This window comes from Triticum aestivum, chromosome 7D, assembly GCF_018294505.1.
Source record: "Triticum aestivum cultivar Chinese Spring chromosome 7D, IWGSC CS RefSeq v2.1, whole genome shotgun sequence".
In the NCBI taxonomy this organism is placed as follows: Eukaryota; Viridiplantae; Streptophyta; class Magnoliopsida; order Poales; family Poaceae; genus Triticum; species Triticum aestivum.
In genome coordinates, this window is record NC_057814.1 from 422,777,583 (window position 1) to 422,794,859 (window position 17,277).

Below are 17,277 nucleotides of genomic sequence, written 5' to 3' on the forward strand. Positions count from 1 at the left end.
ATCGTAGTGATACACATGTTCATGCCAAAAGATATAAGATAGTAATGATAGTTCCACATACTTGTGGCACTGCCATTTGAGTCATATTGGTATAGAACGCATGAAGAAGCTCCATGTAGATGGATATTTGGACTCAGTCGTTTTTGAAAAGATTGAGACATGCGAACCATGTCTATTGGTATATATGCATGAAGAAACTCCATGCAGATGGATCGTTTGGACTCACTTGATTTTGAATCACTTGAGACATGCAAATCATACCACATGGGCAAGATGACTGAAAGGCCTCGTTTTCAGTAAGATGGAACAAGAGAGCAACTTATTGGAAGTAATACATTTTGATGTATGCAGTCCAATGAGTGCTGAGGCATGCAGTGGATATCGTTATGTTCTTACTTCACAGATGGTTTGAGTAGATGCTGAGTGTATTTGCTTGATAAAACTCAAGTCTGAATTATTGAAAGGTTCAAGTAATTTCAGAGTGAAGTTGAAGATCGTCGTGACAAGAGGATAAAATGTCTGTGATATGATCATAGAGATGAGTATCTGAGTTACGAGTTTGGCACACAATTAAGACATTGTGGAAAGTGTTTCACAATTAATACCGCCTGGAACACCACAGTGTGATGGTGTGTCCGAACATCATAACTGCACCCTATTGGATATGGTGCATACCATGATGTCTCTTATCGAATTACCGCTATCATTTATGGGTTAGGCATTAGAGACAACCGCATTCACTTTAAAAGGGCCACCACGCAATTCCGTTGAGACGACACCGTTTAGAGAAACCTAAGTTGTCGTTTCTTAAAAGTTTGGGGTTGCGATGCTTATGTGAAAAAGTTTCAAGCTGATAAGCTCGAACCCAAAGCGGATAAATACATCTTCATAGAAAACCCAAAACAGTTGGGTATACCTCCTATTTCAGATCTGGAAGCAAAAGTAATTGCTTCTAGAAACAGGTCCTTTCTCGAGGAAAAGTTTCTCTCGAAAGAATTAAGTGGGAGGATGGTGGAGACTTGATAAGGTTATTGAACCGTCACTTCAACTAGTGTGTAGCAGGGCACAGGAAGTTGTTCCTGTGGCACCTACACCAATTGAAGTGGAAGCTTATGATGGTGATCATGAAACTTCGGATCAAGTCACTGCCAAACCTCGTAGGACGACGAGGATGCGTAATACTTCAGAGTAGTACGTGATCCTGTCTTGGAAGTCATGTTGTTGGACAACGATGAACCTATGAGCTATGGAGAAGCGATGGTGGGCCCATATTCCGACAAATGGTTAGAAGCCATGAAATCCGAGATAAATGGATCTTTAAGAAGAAGACGGACGTGGACGGTAATGTTACCATCTATGAAGCTCGACTTGTGGCAAAGAGTATTTCCACAAGTTCAAGGAGTTGACTACGATGAGATTTTCTCATCCGTAGCGGTGCTTAAGTCCGTCGGAATCATGTTAGCATTAGCTGCATTTGTGAAATCTGGCAGATGGATGTCAAAACAAGTTTCCTTACCAGTTTTCGTAAGGAAAGGTTGTATGTGATACAATCAGAAAGTTTTTGTCGATCCTAAGGATGCTAAAAGGTATGCTAGCTCCAGCGATCCTTCCATGGATTAGAGCAAGCATCTCGGAGTCAGAATATACACTTTGATGGAGTGATCAAAGTTTTTGGGTTTATACAAAGTTTGTTAGAAACTTGTATTTACAATAAAGTGAGTGGGAGTGCTACAACATTTCTGATAAGTATATGTGAATAAAATATTGTTGATCCGAAATGATGTAAAATTTCTGGAAAGCATAAAGGGTTGTTTGAAAGGAGTTTTTCAAAGGAAGACCTGGATAAAGCTGCTTACATATTGGGCATCAAGATCTATAGAGATAGATCAAGACGCCTGATGATACTTTCAAAGAATGCACACCTTGACATGATTTTGAAAGAGTTCAAAATAGATCAGCAAAGAAGGAGTTCTTGGCTGTGTTACAAGGTGTGAGTATTGAGTAAGACTCAAGACCTGACCACAGTAGAAGAGAGAGAAAGGACGAAGGTCGTCCCCTATGCTTCAGACGTAGGCTCTACAGTATGCTATGCTGTGTACCGCACATGAAGTGTGCCTTGCCATGAGTTGGTCAAGGGGTACAATAGTGATCCGGGAATGGATCACATGACAGCGGTCGAACTTATCCTTAGTATCTAGTGGACTAAGGAATTTTCTCGATTATGGAGGTGAAAAGGAGTTCGTCGTAAAGGGTTACGTCGATGCGAACTTTGACACTAATCCGGATGACTCTGAGTAGTAAACCGGATTCGTATAGTAGAGCAGTTATTTGAAATGGCTCCAAATAGCGCGTGGTAGCATCCCCAAGATGACATAGATATTCGTAAAGCACACACGGATCTGAAAGGTTCAGACCCGTTGACTAATAACCTCTCTCACAAGCATAACATGATCAAACCAGAACACATTGAGTTAATCACATAGTGATGTGAACTAGATTGTTGACTCTAGTGAACTCTTTGGATGTTGGTCACATGGTGATGTGACCTATGAGTGTTAATCACATGGTGATGTGAACTAGATTATTGACTCTAGTGCAAGTGGGAGACAGTTGGAAATATGCCCTAGAGGCAATAATAAATAGGTTATTATTATATTTCCTTGTTCATGATAATCGTTTATTATCCATGCTAGAATTGTATTGATAGGAAACTCAGATACATGTGTGGATACATAGACAACACCATGTCCCTAGTAAGCCTCTAGTTGACTGGCTCGTTGATCAATAGATGGTTACGGTTTCCTGACCATGGACATTGGATGTCGTTGATAACGGGATCACATCATTAGGAGAATGATGTGATGGACAAGACCCAATCCTAAGCCTAGCACAAGATCGTGTAGTTCGTTTGCTCAGAGCTTTTCTAATGTCAAGTATCATTTCCTTAGACCATGAGATTGTGCAACTCCCGGATACCGTAGGAATGCTTTGGGTGTGCCAAACGTCACAACGTAACTGGGTGGCTATAAAGGTGCACTACGGGTATCTCCGAAAGTGTCTGTTGGGTTGGCACGAATCGAGACTGGGATTTGTCACTCCGTGTAAACGGAGAGGTATCTCTAGGCCCACTCGGTAGGACATCATCATAATGTGCACAATGTGACCAAGGAGTTGATCACGGGATGATGTGAGTTACGGAACGAGTAAAGAGACTTGCCGGTAACGAGATTGAACAAGGTATAGGGATACCGACGATCGAATCTCGGGCAAGTAACATACCGGTAGACAAAGGGAATTGTATACGGGATTGATTGAATCCCCGACATCGTGGTTCATCCGATGAGATCATCGTGGAACATGTGGGAGCCAACATGGGTATCCAGATCCCGCCGTTGGTTATTGACCGGAGAACGTCTCGGTCATGTCTGCATGGTTCCCGAACCCGTAGGGTCTACACGCTTAAGGTTCGATGACGCTAGGGTTATAGGGAAAGTATGTACGTGGTTACCGAATGTTGTTCGGAGTCCCGGATGAGATCCCGGACATCACCAGGAGTTCCGGAATGGTCCGGAGGTAAAGATTTATATATGGGAAGTCCTGTTTTGGTCACCGGAAAAGTTTCGGGTGAAATCGGTAATGTACCGGGACCACCGGGAGGGTCCCGGGGGTCCACCAAGTGGGGCCACCAGCCCCATAAGGCTGCGTGGGCCAAGTGTGGGAGGGGACCAGCCCCAGGTGGGCTGGTGCGCCCCCCCACCAAGGCCCAAGGCGCATGGGAGAGTGGGAGGGGGCAAACCCTAGGTCCAGATGGGCCTTAGGGCCCATCTAGTGGGGCGCCCCCCCTCTCCTCCCCTTGGCCGCCCCCCCTTGATGGGATCTAGGGCTGGCCGCCTCCTCTTGGGGGTGGAAACCCTAAGGGGGGCGCAGCCCCCTCCCCCTATATATAGTTGAGGTTTGGGCTGCCCAAGATACACGAGAACATCTCTCTTTCGGTGCAGCCCTACCCCTCTCCCTCCTCCTCTTCTCCCGCGGTGCTTGGCGAAGCCCTGCGGGATTGCCACGGTCCTCCATCACCACCACGCCGTTGTGTTGCTGCTGGATGGAGTCTTCCCCAACCTCTCCCTCTCTCCTTGCTGGATCAAGGCGTGGGAGACGTCACCGGGCTGCACGTGTGTTGAACGCGGAGGCACCGTTCTTCGGTGCTTAGATCGGAATCAACCGCGATCTGAATCGCTACGAGTACGACTCCCTCATCCGCGTTCTTGCAACGCTTCCGCATCGCGATCTACAAGGGTATGTAGATGCACTCCCTTTCCCCTCATTGCTAGATTACTCCATAGATTGATCTTGGTGATGCGTAGAAAATTTTGAATTTCTGCTACGTTCTCCAACACTGCGTGGGTAAAATAGGGTCATAGGGCAAAGGTGAAACACCCAGCTCTCTTGCTAAGCGTGTGGCATAAATTCCACCATAAAAATATCCACTACCAGCATTGTGTTGCAACCTACGTGCAACAATCGCTCCAAGATTATAACTTTTGTCACCGGTGAGAGCGGTGCATATGAGGCTCAAGTCTGGAGCACAAAGTGTACTACAATCTTATTTACCTACAATACATTTTCCATTAAATAACGTGAAGTACTGGATTGCGGGAAATGAATGCTCTTTATTCTACCCTGCGTCACTCCCCTAGTTTCACCATAGCAAAGACTAGTCAAGAATATCTCAAACTCAGATCTTGGTGGTTCGTCAAGAGAACCCCAGAATGGGATTTTGCAGCGGTGAGCAAATCTCTCTAAAGAAATGGTAAATGGATTTTCATATAGTTTAAATGACACCCTAGACTCACCAGGATGGAATTTAAATCCTTTGGTAAATGATTCAGTGAGAGTGAGGTGTTGGTTGCACTTATCTAAAATGTAGGGACCGAGCTCGACATTGTGAACATATTGCTCAAATTCTTCCTTAATGCCCACACTCACCATATAATCGTTGCATGACCATAAGCATGTTTTGGTGGCGACATCTCGTATGATACTTTCACTTGGTTCAACATAAGACCGACGAACGGAACTGCTACTAGAAGATGCCTTCGAGGATCTCCTCCTCAAAGAACTCCTTCCAAAGAGGTTCATCATATTCACGTACAATTTTCTGAAAATTTTTGGGTCACAAAAATTTGTTAACAAAACTTCACAAGATTGGTAGCAACTACTCATACGGATGCATAGAGGCCATATCAAGCATTCAAACTACTTAGAACTCTAAGAATTCAACATGTAAGCTCATCTACAACAACACCAAGAGTAGCTAATTATTCCACTAAAGCAAAAACTAATTGGACCAACGGAGGAGTCACATACCAAGCAACAATCCCCGAAACAGTTTCGGAAACGGAGCTTCGAGCAAAGAGATCGAAATCCGCGAGTTCAGGAGCAAGAACACGAGAGAGAGAGAGAGAGCGAGAGCAATGATGATTTTTTTCCTTGAGGTAGGTGGTGATGTGGGATGAAGAGATAAGTTAGAGGGCCCACAACCCACCAGGGCGCGCCTGGGGGTCCTGGCGCGCCCAGGTGGGTTGTGCCCACCTGGTGCACCTCCCTCTGATGTTATTTGCACCAAAATTCTTAAATATTCGGAAAAAAATCGTATTAAAATTTCAGAGCATTCTGAGAACTTTTATTTTTGGGTCATTTTTTATTGCACGGGAAATTCAAAAAACAGACAAACACATGGCATTTTATTTTATTTAACTAATAAAAACAAAAACAAAAGGTAGGGACATAAGGTAGTGCTTACTAAATTCATCAACTTCATACCTCTCAAAAATGATCCATTAATAAGGTTGATCAAGTCTTATTAACAACCACTTTCGATTAGTATGAAACCGAAGAACTTTCGTAAATCACTAAGTTACCTCAACGGGGATATGAATGTCCCCAACAATAGGCATTTCATATTTCTTTTTAACAGTAGGTAGAGGTAGTTGAAAACTTCCAATAGTGATTGTCGAAGAGTTTCAATAACATTAATAGCATTCACTTGGAATTGTTTCTTCGGAAGAGCACCGTATGCTCATTACCAATGATATGAAAAGTGACCCTGCTTTTATTGCAATCAATAACAGCACCTGCAATATTCAAGAAGGGTCTACCAAGGATAATCGACATGTTGTCGTCCTCGGGCATCTCAAGTATAACAAAGTCAGTCAAAATAGTAACATTAGCAACAACAACGGGCACATCCTCACAAATACCGATAGGTATGGCAGTTGATTTGTCAGCCATTTGCAAAGATATTTCAGTAGGTGTGAGTTTATTCAAATCAAGTCTTTATATAAAGAGAAAGGCATAACACTAACACCAGCTCCCAAATCACATACAGGCAGTTTTCACATAATTTCTTTTGATGGAGCAAGGTATAGTTGGTATTCCCGGATCTCCAAGTTTTTTAGGTACTCCATCTTTAAAAGTATAATTAGCAAGCATGGTGGAGATTTCAGCTTCCGGTATTTTTCTCTTATTGGTGATGATGTCTTTCATGTATTTTGCATAATTAGGCATTTTAAAGATATCAGTCAAGCGAGTACGCAAAAAGACTGGCCTAATCATTTCAGCAAAGCGTTCAAATTCTTCATCATCTTTCTTTTTAGTTGACTTAGGTGGAAAGGGCATAGGTTTTTGAACCCACGGTTCTCTTTCCTTACCGTGTTTTCTAGCAACAAAGTCTCTTTTATCATATCTTTTGTTCTTGGGTGGATCAACTGCTGGTTCTATCTCAACATCATTGTCTGGTTCTTTATTATTTGTTTGAGTATCTTCACGAACCTCATCATTATCTTTTTCATTATCAAAAGGTGAGTGTTCACTACCAGATTGAGTTTCAGCGTCAGAGATAGAAACTTCATTATCATTATCAGGAGGTTTTTCTACTTCACGTTCACTAGAGGCATGCAAAGTCCTATCATTTTTCTTCTTCTTTTTCTTTGTAGAAGGACTAGGTGCATCAGTGTTAATCCTTTGAGAGTCTTGTTCAATTCTTTTTGGGTGTCCCTCAGGATAAAGTGGTTCCTGAGTCATCCTACCTCCTCTAGTCATTACTCTAACAACATGATCATTGATATTATTATTTATTTCATCTAACAACTCTCTTTGAGATTTAGCAACTTGTTCTAATTGAGTTTGAACCATAGAAGCATGCTTCCCCACACCTCTAACATCATTTGAGATTCTAAATAACAAGTCACTCAAGCGAGCAATCATATCTGAATTGTATTTCAATTGTTTCATAACATTTGCATTGAAGTGATCTTGCTTTCTAATGTAATTTTCAAACTCATAAAGGCATTGGCTAGGGTGCATATTCTGAGGATTATCATTATCATTAAATTTCATTAGAGAATTTACATCTACCACCTTAGATGGTGGTGGTGTATCAAGCCCATGTATTTCTTCAATAGGAGGTAAATTTTTTACATCCTCGGCTTTAATACCTTTTTCTCTCATAGATTTCTTTGCCTCTTGCATATCTTCAGGACTGAGATATAAGATACCTCTCTTCTTCGGAGTGGGTTTAGGCGGTGGTTCAGGAAGAGTCCAATCATCATAATTCTTTAATATGTTATTCAATAATTCTTCAGCTTGCCCAATAGTTCGTTCCCTGAAAACACAACCAGCACAACTATCTAGGAAATCCCTAGAAGCATCGGTTAGTCCATTATAAAAGATATCAAGTATTTCATTTTCCTTAAGAGGATGGTCAGGCAAAGAATTAAGCAATTGGAGAAGCCTCCCCAAGCTTGTGGGAGACTCTCTTCTTCAATTTGCACAAAGTTGAATATTTCCTGTAAAGCAGCTTGTTTCTTATGAGCAGCGATTTTTTTCCAGATAATTAATAAATCATGTCCTGGGGACTACGCACACAACCAGGAGCAAGAGTATTGTACCAAGCTTTAGCATCACCCTTTAATGAGAATAGAAATAATTTAAGAATATAATAATAACGAATTTTCTCATCATGAGCAAAAAGGGTGGCTATGTCATTCAACTTAGTAAGATGTGCCACAACAGTTTCAGTTCCATAACCATGGAAAGGATCAGATTCAACCAAAGTAATCAACTCTGGGTCGACAGAGAATTCATAATCCTTATCATCAATAAAGATAGGTGAAGTAGCAAACTTAGGATCACATTTCATTCTAGCATTCAAAGATTTTTCTTTATACTTGCATAATAATTTTTCCAAATCATCTCTATCCTTACAAGCAAGAATGTCTCTAGTTGTCTCCTCATTCATAACATAACCTTCCGGTACTTTTGGCAATTCATATCTAGGAGAACTAGTTCTAATAGGTGTTTCAAGATTTTCAGTTTCAAGCTCATCATCAGTTTCAACGATATCATGCTGTCTTACTCTAGCAATTTGTTCATCAAGAAATTCACCTAGTGGCCCATTATCATCAAGCAAGGTACTAGCATCATCAAGAGTAGCATTCATAGCAGAAGTAGCATCATCAATAACTTGCGACATATCAGAATTGATAGCATGTGGTGGTGTTGCAAGTTTACTTATAATAGAAGGTGAATCAAGTGCGGAGCTAGATGGCAGTTCCTTACCTCCCCTTGTCTTAGAGGGAAATATCTTAGTCTTAGCATCCTTCATATTCTTCATAGTGACAATTTGATAATAATCCCAAGTGACTGAACAAATATAGCTATACTCCCCAGCAACGGCGCCAGAAAAAGGTCTTGATACCCCACAAGTATAGGGGATCGCAACAATTTTCGAGGGTAGAGTACTCAACCCAAATTTATTGATTCGACACAAGGGGAGCTGATACGTCTCCAACGTATCTATAATTTTTTTTAATGTTCCATGCTATATTATATTCTGTTTTGGACATTAATGGGCTTTATTATACACTTTTATATTATTTTTGGGACTAACCTATTAACCGGAGGCCCAGCCAAGAATTGTTGTTTTTTGCCTATTTCAGAGTTTCACAGAAAAAGAATATCAAACGGAGTCCAAACGGAATGAAACCTTCGGGAACGTGATTTTCGGAACGAACGTGATCCAGAGGACTTGGACCCTATGTCAAGACATCAACCAGGAAGGCACGAGGTAGGGGGGCGCGCCTACCCCCCTTGGGCGCGCCCTCCAGCCTTGTGGGGCCCACGTTGCTCCACCGACGTACTTCTTCCTCCTATATATACCTACGTACCCCCAAACTACAAGATATGGAGCCAAAAACCTAATTGCACCGCCGCAACCTTCTGTACCTGTGAGATCCCATCTTGGGGCCTTTTCCGGAGCTCCGCCGGAGGGGGCATTGATCACGGAGGGCTTCTACATCAACACCATAGCCTCTCCGATGATGTGTGAGTAGTTTACCTCAGACCTTCGGGTCCATAGTTATTAGCTAGATGGCTTCTTCTCTCTTTTTGGATCTCAATACAATGTTCTCCCCCTCTCTCGTGGAGATCTATTTGATGTAATCTTCTTTTGCGGTGTGTTTGTTGAGACCGATGAATTGTGGGTTTATGATCAAGTTTATCTATGAACAATATTTGAATCTTCTCTGAATTCTTTTATGTATGATTGATTATCTTTGCAAGTCTCTTCGAATTATCAGTTTGGTTTGGCCTACTAGATTGATCTTTCTTGCAATGGGAGAAGTGCTTAGCTTTGGGTTCAATCTTGTGGTGTCCTTTCCCAGTGATAGTAGGGGCAGCAAGGCACGTATTGTATTGTTGCCATCGAGGATAACAAGATGGGGTTTATATCATATTGCATGAGTTTATCCCTCTACATCATGTCATCTTACTTAAAGCGTTACTCTGTTCTTTTGAACTTAATACTCTAGATGCATGCTGGATAGTGGTCGATGTGTGGAGTAATAGTAGTAGATGCAGGCAGGAGCCGGTCTACTTGTCACGGACGTGATGCCTATATACATGATCATACCTAGATATTCTCATAACTATGCTCAATTCTGTCAATTGCTCAATAGTAATTTGTTTACCCACCGTAATACTTATGCTGTCGAGAGAAGCCACTAGTGAAACCTATGGCCCCCGGGTCTATTTTCCATCATATTAACCTCACGTCAACTAGCTATTTCTAGCGCCGTTTATTTTGCTTTCTTTACTTTGCATCTTTATCATAAAAATACCAAAAATATTATCTTATCATATCTATCAGATCTCACTTTCGTAAGTGACCGTGAAGGGATTGACAACCCCTTTATTGCGTTGGTTGCGAGGATTTTATTTGTTTGTGTAGGTGCGAGGGACTCGTGCGTGGCCTCCTACTGGATTGATACCTTGGTTCTCAAAAACTGAGGGAGATACTTATGCTGCTTTACTACGTCACCCTTTCCTCTTCAAGGGAAAACCAACGCAGTGATCAAGAGGTAGCAAGAAGGATTTCTGGCGCCGTTGCCGGGGAGGCTTACGCAAGGTCAAGTCAAGATTTGGACTCCCGACAACGAGCCATTTCTGGCGCCGTTGCCGGGGAGTCTACGCAAAAGTCAACATACCAAGTACCCATCACAAACCCTTATCTCCCGCATTACATTATTTGCCATTTGCCTCTCGTTTTCCTCTCCCACACTTCACCCTTGCCATTTTATTCGCCCTCTCTCTTTTCCGTTCGCCTCCCTCTTTCTTTTTGCTCCTCGCACTTTCTGTCGTTATGTCTGAAACTGGGGAAACTATTGTCGATATGGAAAATAGTAATAACATGGAAAATTCTGATGCTCCTGCTGAAAAAACCCCTATCTTACATACAAAAAAAATTCGAATTGGTAGTGGTAATATTATTGGAAAAGGGGTTATTCAAGATTTATTAACTTGTGTCGATGCTTTGCCTTCTATGGGTAGTTCTATTCTTCATAGAACTAGTAGTCTTGCGGACGCTATTGCCATGCTTGTAGTTGAACTTGAAAGGCAATTTATGCACATGCACCCTTGCATACAAAGGATTTTCCTAGAATTTTCTAATATTGAGCATTCTTCTGTTAAGCGTGCCGCTACTATCTTTTTGGCTCATGAGTTCAGATTTATAATAAAAGAGGCCAAAGAAATCTTTGCGCATTATAGGGTGGACGCTGGCCGTCCTCCCATAAAAACTATCTTATTCGATCAAGAGGAAATAATGCGTTTTCAATCTCTAGACTATGTTGCTTTTAATGAAAACCTTAGAAAAAAGGTCCCTACCGATGTTCTAGTTGATAGAATTTCTGAACTTAGTAATGATTTTGCTATTCGAAATAATGAGCTAGGATATTCTCTCGAGTATAGGCTCACAAAGTTTTGTCAAAAGAATGCTTATCATGATGAACTAGTTGTGCAATACGAAGGGCCGAAGGAGGAACTTATACCTCCTAAAGTTGATCTTGGGGACTTTTATCCCATTAAATTTAGCCCTTTTGATTACTTTTGCTTGCCTCAAAGAAAACTTGCTGCTGAACGTAGAGAATATGAAATGAGTTTTAATGATCTATCCTATTATTATGGCAATACCTAGATCTATCCTTGCTTTTATGCCTAGCTAGGGGCGTTAAACGATAGCGCTTGTTGGGAGGCAACCCAATTTTATTTTTAGTTTTTTTTGCTTTTTGCTTCTGTTTAGGAATAAATATTTGATCTAGCCTCTGGTTAGATGTGTTTTCATGTTTTAATTAGTGTTTGTGCCAAGTTTAACCTATAGGATCTTCTTGGATGATAGTTGTTTGATCTTGCTGAAAATTCCAGAAACTTTCTGTTCACGAAAATAATTGTTAAAAATCACCAGAACGTGATAAAATATTGATTACAATTGCTGCTGATCAATAAATAAATTTTCTAGGTCGTCCTATTTTGGCTGAATTTTTTGAGTTTCAGAAGTTTGCGTTAGTTACAGATTACTACAGACTGTTCTATTTTTGACAGATTCTGTTTTTCATGTGTTGTTTGCTTATTTTGATGAATCTATGGCTAGTAAAATAGTTTATAAACCATAGAGAAGTTGGAATACAGTAGGTTTAACATCAATATAAATAAAGAATGAATTCATTACAGTACCTTGAAGTGGTGTTTTGTTTTCTTTCGCTAACGGAGCTCACGAGATTTTCTGCTGAGTTTTGTGTTGTGAAGTTTTCAAGTTTTGGGTGAAAGATTTGATGGATTATGGAACAAGGAGTGGCAAGAGACTAAGCTTGGGGATGCCCATGGTACCCCAAGATAATCTAATGACACCAAAAATCCAAAGCTTGGGGATGCCCCGGAAGGCATCCCCTCTTTCGTCTACTTTCATCGGTAACTTTACTTGGAGCTATATTTTTATTCACCACATGATATGTGTTTTGCTTGGAGCGTCTTGTATTATTTGAGTCTTTATTTGTTAGTTTGCCACAATCATCCTTGTTGTACACACCTTTTGAGAGAGACAGACATGATTCGGAAATTGTTAGAATACTCTATGTGCTTCACTTATATCTTTTGAGCTATATAGTTTTTCTCTAGTGCTTCACTTATATCTTTTAGAGCATGGTGGTGGTTTTGTTTTATAGAAAATATTGTTCTCTCATGCTTCACTTAGATTATTTTGAGAGTCCTACAAAATAACATGGTAATTTGCTTTAATTATGATAGGCATTCAAGATTAGTAAAAAAAATTCTTATGAGTGTGTTGAATACTATGAGAAGTTTGATACTTGATAATTGTTTTGAGATATGGAGATGGTGATATTAGAGTCATGCTAGTTGAGTAGTTTTGAATTTGAGAAATACTTGTGTTAAAGTTTGTGATTCCCGTAGCATGCACGTATGGTGAACCGTTATGTGATGAAGTCGGAGCATGATTTATCTATTGATTGGCTTCCTTATGAGTGGCGGTCGGGGACGAGCGATGGTCTTTTCCTACCAATCTATCCCCCTAGGAGCATGCGCGTAATACTTTGCTTTGATAACTTATAGATTTTTGCAATAAGTATATGAGTTCTTTATGACTAATGTTGAGTCCATGGATTATACGCACTTTCTTCCTTCCACCATTGCTAGCCTCTCTAATATCGCGCACTTTTCGCCGGTATCATACACCCACCATATACCTTCCTCAAAACAGCCACCATACCTACCTATCATGGCATTTCCATAGCCATTCCGAGATATATTGCCATGCAACTTACCACCATTCAGTTTATTATGACACGCTCCATCATTGTCATATTGCTTTGCATGATCATGTAGTTGACATTGTATTTACGGCAAAGCCACCGTTCATAATTCTTTCATACATGTCACTCTTGATTCATTGCATATCCCGGTATACCGCCGGAGGCCTTCACATAGAGTCATATTTTGTTCTAAGTATTGAGTTGTAATTGTTGAGTTGTAAGTAAATAGAAGTGTGATGATCATCATTTTTTTAGAGCATTGTCCCAAGTGAGGAAAGGATGATGGAGACTATGATTCCCCCACAAGTCGGGATGAGACTCCGGACTAAAAAAAAGAAAGGCCATAAAAAAAGAGAAAAGGCCCAAAAAATGAGAGAAAAAGAGAGAAGGGACAATGTTACTATCCTTTTACCACACTTGTGTTTCAAAGTAGCACCATGATCTTCATGATAGAGAGTCTCCTATGATATCACTTTCATATACTAGTGGGAAATTTTCATTATAGAACTTGGCTTGTATATTCCAATGATGGGCTTCCTCAAAATGCCCTAGGTCTTCGTGAGCAAGCGAGTTGGATGCACACCCACTTAGTTTCTCTTGTTGAGCTTTCATATACTTATAGCTCTAGTCCATCCGTTGCATGGCAATCCCTACTCACTCACATTGATATCTATTAATGGGCATCTCCATAGCCCGTTGATACGCCTAGTTGATGTGAGACTATCTTCTCCTTTTTGTCTTCTCCACAACCACCATTCTATTCCACATATAGTGCTATGTCCATGGCTCACGCTCATGTATTGCGTGAAGATTGAAAAAGTTTGAGAACATCAAAAGTATGAAACAATTGCTTGGCTTGTCATCGGGGTTGTGCATGATTTAAATACTTTGTGTGGTGAAGATAGAGCATAGCCATACTATATGATTTTGTAGGGATAACTTTCTTTGGCCATGTTATTTTGAGAAGACATAATTGCTTAGTTAGTATGCTTGAAGTATTATTATTTTTATGTCAATATTAAACTTTTGTCTTGAATCTTTCGGATCTGAATATTCATACCACAATTAAGAGAATTACATTGAAATTATGCCAAGTAGCATTCCACATCAAAAATTCTGTTTTTATCATTTACCTACTCGAGGACGAGCAGGAATTAAGCTTGGGGATGCTTGATACGTCTCCAACGTATCTATAATTTTTTATTGTTCCATGCTATATTATATTCTATTTTGGACATTAATGGGCTTTATTATACACTTTTATATTATTTTTGGGACTAACCTATTAACCGGAGGCCCAGCCCAGAATTGCTGTTTTTTGCCTATTTCAGAGTTTCGCAGAAAAACAATATCAAACGCAGTCCAAACGGAATGAAACCTTCGGGAATGTGATTTTTGGAACGAACGTGATCCAGAGGACTTGGACCCTACGTCAAGACATCAACCAGGAAGGCACGAGGTAGGGGGCGCGCCTACCCCCTGGGCGTGCCCTCCATCCTCGTGGGGCCCATGTTGCTCCACCGACGTACTTCTTCCTCCTATATATACCTACGTACCCCCAAACTACTAGATACGGAGCCAAAAACCTAATTCCACCGCCGCAACCTTCTGTACCCGTGAGATCCCGTCTTGGGGCCTTTTCCAGAGCTCCGCCGGAGGGGGCATTGATCACGGAGGGCTTCTACATCAACACCATAGCCTCTCCGATGATGTGTGAGTAGTTTACCTTAGACCTTCGGGTCCATAGTTATTAGCTAGATGGCTTCTTCTCTCTTTTTGGATCTCAATACAATGTTCTCCCCCTCTCTCGTGGAGATCTATTCGATGTAATCTTCTTTTGTGGCGTGTTTGTTGAGACCGATGAATTGTGGGTTTATGATCAAGTTTATCTATGAACAATATTTGAATCTTCTCTGAATTCTTTTATGTATGATTGGTTATCTTTGCAAGTCTCTTCGAATTATCAGTTTGGTTTGGCCTACTAGATTGATCTTTCTTGCAATGGGAGAAGTGCTTAGCTTTGGGTTCAATCTTGCGGTGTCCTTTCCCAGTGACAGTAGGGGCAGCAAGGCACATATTGTATTGTTGCCATCGAGGATAACAAGATGGGGTTTATATCATATTGCATGAGTTTATCCCTGTACATCATGTCATCTTACTTAAAGCGTTACTCTGTTCTTTTAAACTTAATACTCTAGATGCATGCTGGATAGCGGTCGATGTGTGGAGTAATAGTAGTAGATGCAGGCAGGAGTCGGTCTACTTGTCGCGGACGTGATGCCTTTATACATGATCATACCTAGATATTCTCATAACTATGCTCAATTCTCTCAATTGCTCAACAGTAATTTGTTTACCCACCGTAATACTTATGCTGTCGAGAGAAGCCACTAGTGAAACCTATGGCCCCCGGTTCTATTTTCCATCATATTAATCTCACGTCAACTAGCTATTTCTAGCGCCGTTTATTTTGCTTTCTTTACTTTGCATCTTTATCATAAAAATACCAAAAATATTATCATATCATATCTATCAGATCTCACTTTCGTAAGTGACCGTGAAGGGATTGACAACCCCTTTATTGCGTTGGTTGCGAGGATTTTATTTGTTTGTGTAGGTGCGAGGGACTCGTGCGTGGCCTCCTACTGGATTGATACCTTGGTTCTCAAAAACTGAGGGAGATACTTATGCTGCTTTACTGCGTCACCCTTTCCTCTTCAAGGGAAAACCAACGCAGTGCTCAAGAGGTAGCAAGAAGGATTTCTGGCGCCGTTGCCGGGGAGGCTTACGCAAGGTCAAGTCAAGATTTGGACTCCCGACAATGAGCCATTTCTGGCGCCGTTGCCGGGGAGTCTACGCAAAAGTCAACATACCAAGTACCCATCACAAACCCTTATCTTCCGCATTACATTATTTGCCATTTGCCTCTTGTTTTCCTCTCCCCCACTTCACCCTTGCCGTTTTATTCGCCCTCTCTCTTTTCCGTTCGCCTCCCTCTTTCTTTTTGCTCCTCGCACTTTCTGTCGTTATGTCTGAAACTGGGGAAACTATTGTCGATATGGACAATAGTAATAACATGGAAAATTCTGATGCTCCTGCTGAAAAACCCCCTATCTTACATACAAAAAAGTTCCGAATTGGTAGTGGTAATATTATTGGAAAAGGGGTTATTCAAGATTTCTTAACTTGTGCCGGTGCTTTGGCTTCTATGGGTAGTTCTATTCTTCATAGAACTAGTAGTCTCGCGGACGCTATTGCCATGCTTGTAGTTGAACTTGAAAGGCAATTTATGCACATGCACCCTTGCATACAAAGGATTTTCCTAGAATTTTCTAATATTGAGCATTCTTCTGTTAAGCGTGCCGCAAAGTTTCGTTCCAATCCGAGAACTTTTATTTCTGCATAAAAACAACACCATGGTAGTTCTGCTGAAAAAGCGTCAGTCCGGGTTAGTTTCATTCAAATCATGCAAATTAGAGTCCAAAACAAGAGGAAAATCGTTAAGAAAAGTAAATACGACGGAGACGCATCACCCATCTGCATGGAATTTTATTCATGCGCTTTACACCGATATGACCAAAATGGCAGTGCCACAAGTATGTTGCACTATCATTATCAACTTTGCATCTTTTGGCATCAATATTATGAATATGTGTATCACTACGATCGAGATTCAATAAACAATTCACATTGGGTGTATGACCATAGAAGGTTTTATTCATGTAAATAGAACAACAATTATTCTTTAACTTAAATGAATAACCGTATTGCAATAAACATAATCAAATCATATTCATGCTCAACGCAAACACCAAATAACATTTATTTAGGTTCAACACTAATCCCGAAAGTAGAGGGAGTGTGCGATGGTGATCGTATCAACATTGGAATTACTTCCAACAAGCATCGTCACCTCGCCCTTAACTAGTCTCTGTTTATTCTGTAACTCCTATTTCGAGTTACTAATCTTAGCAACTGAACCGGTATCAAATACCGAGGGGCTACTATTAATACTAGTAAGGTACACATCAATAACATATATATCAAATACACCTTTGTTCACTTTGCCATCCTTCTTATCCGCCAAGTATTTGGGGCAATTCCGTTTCTAGTGACT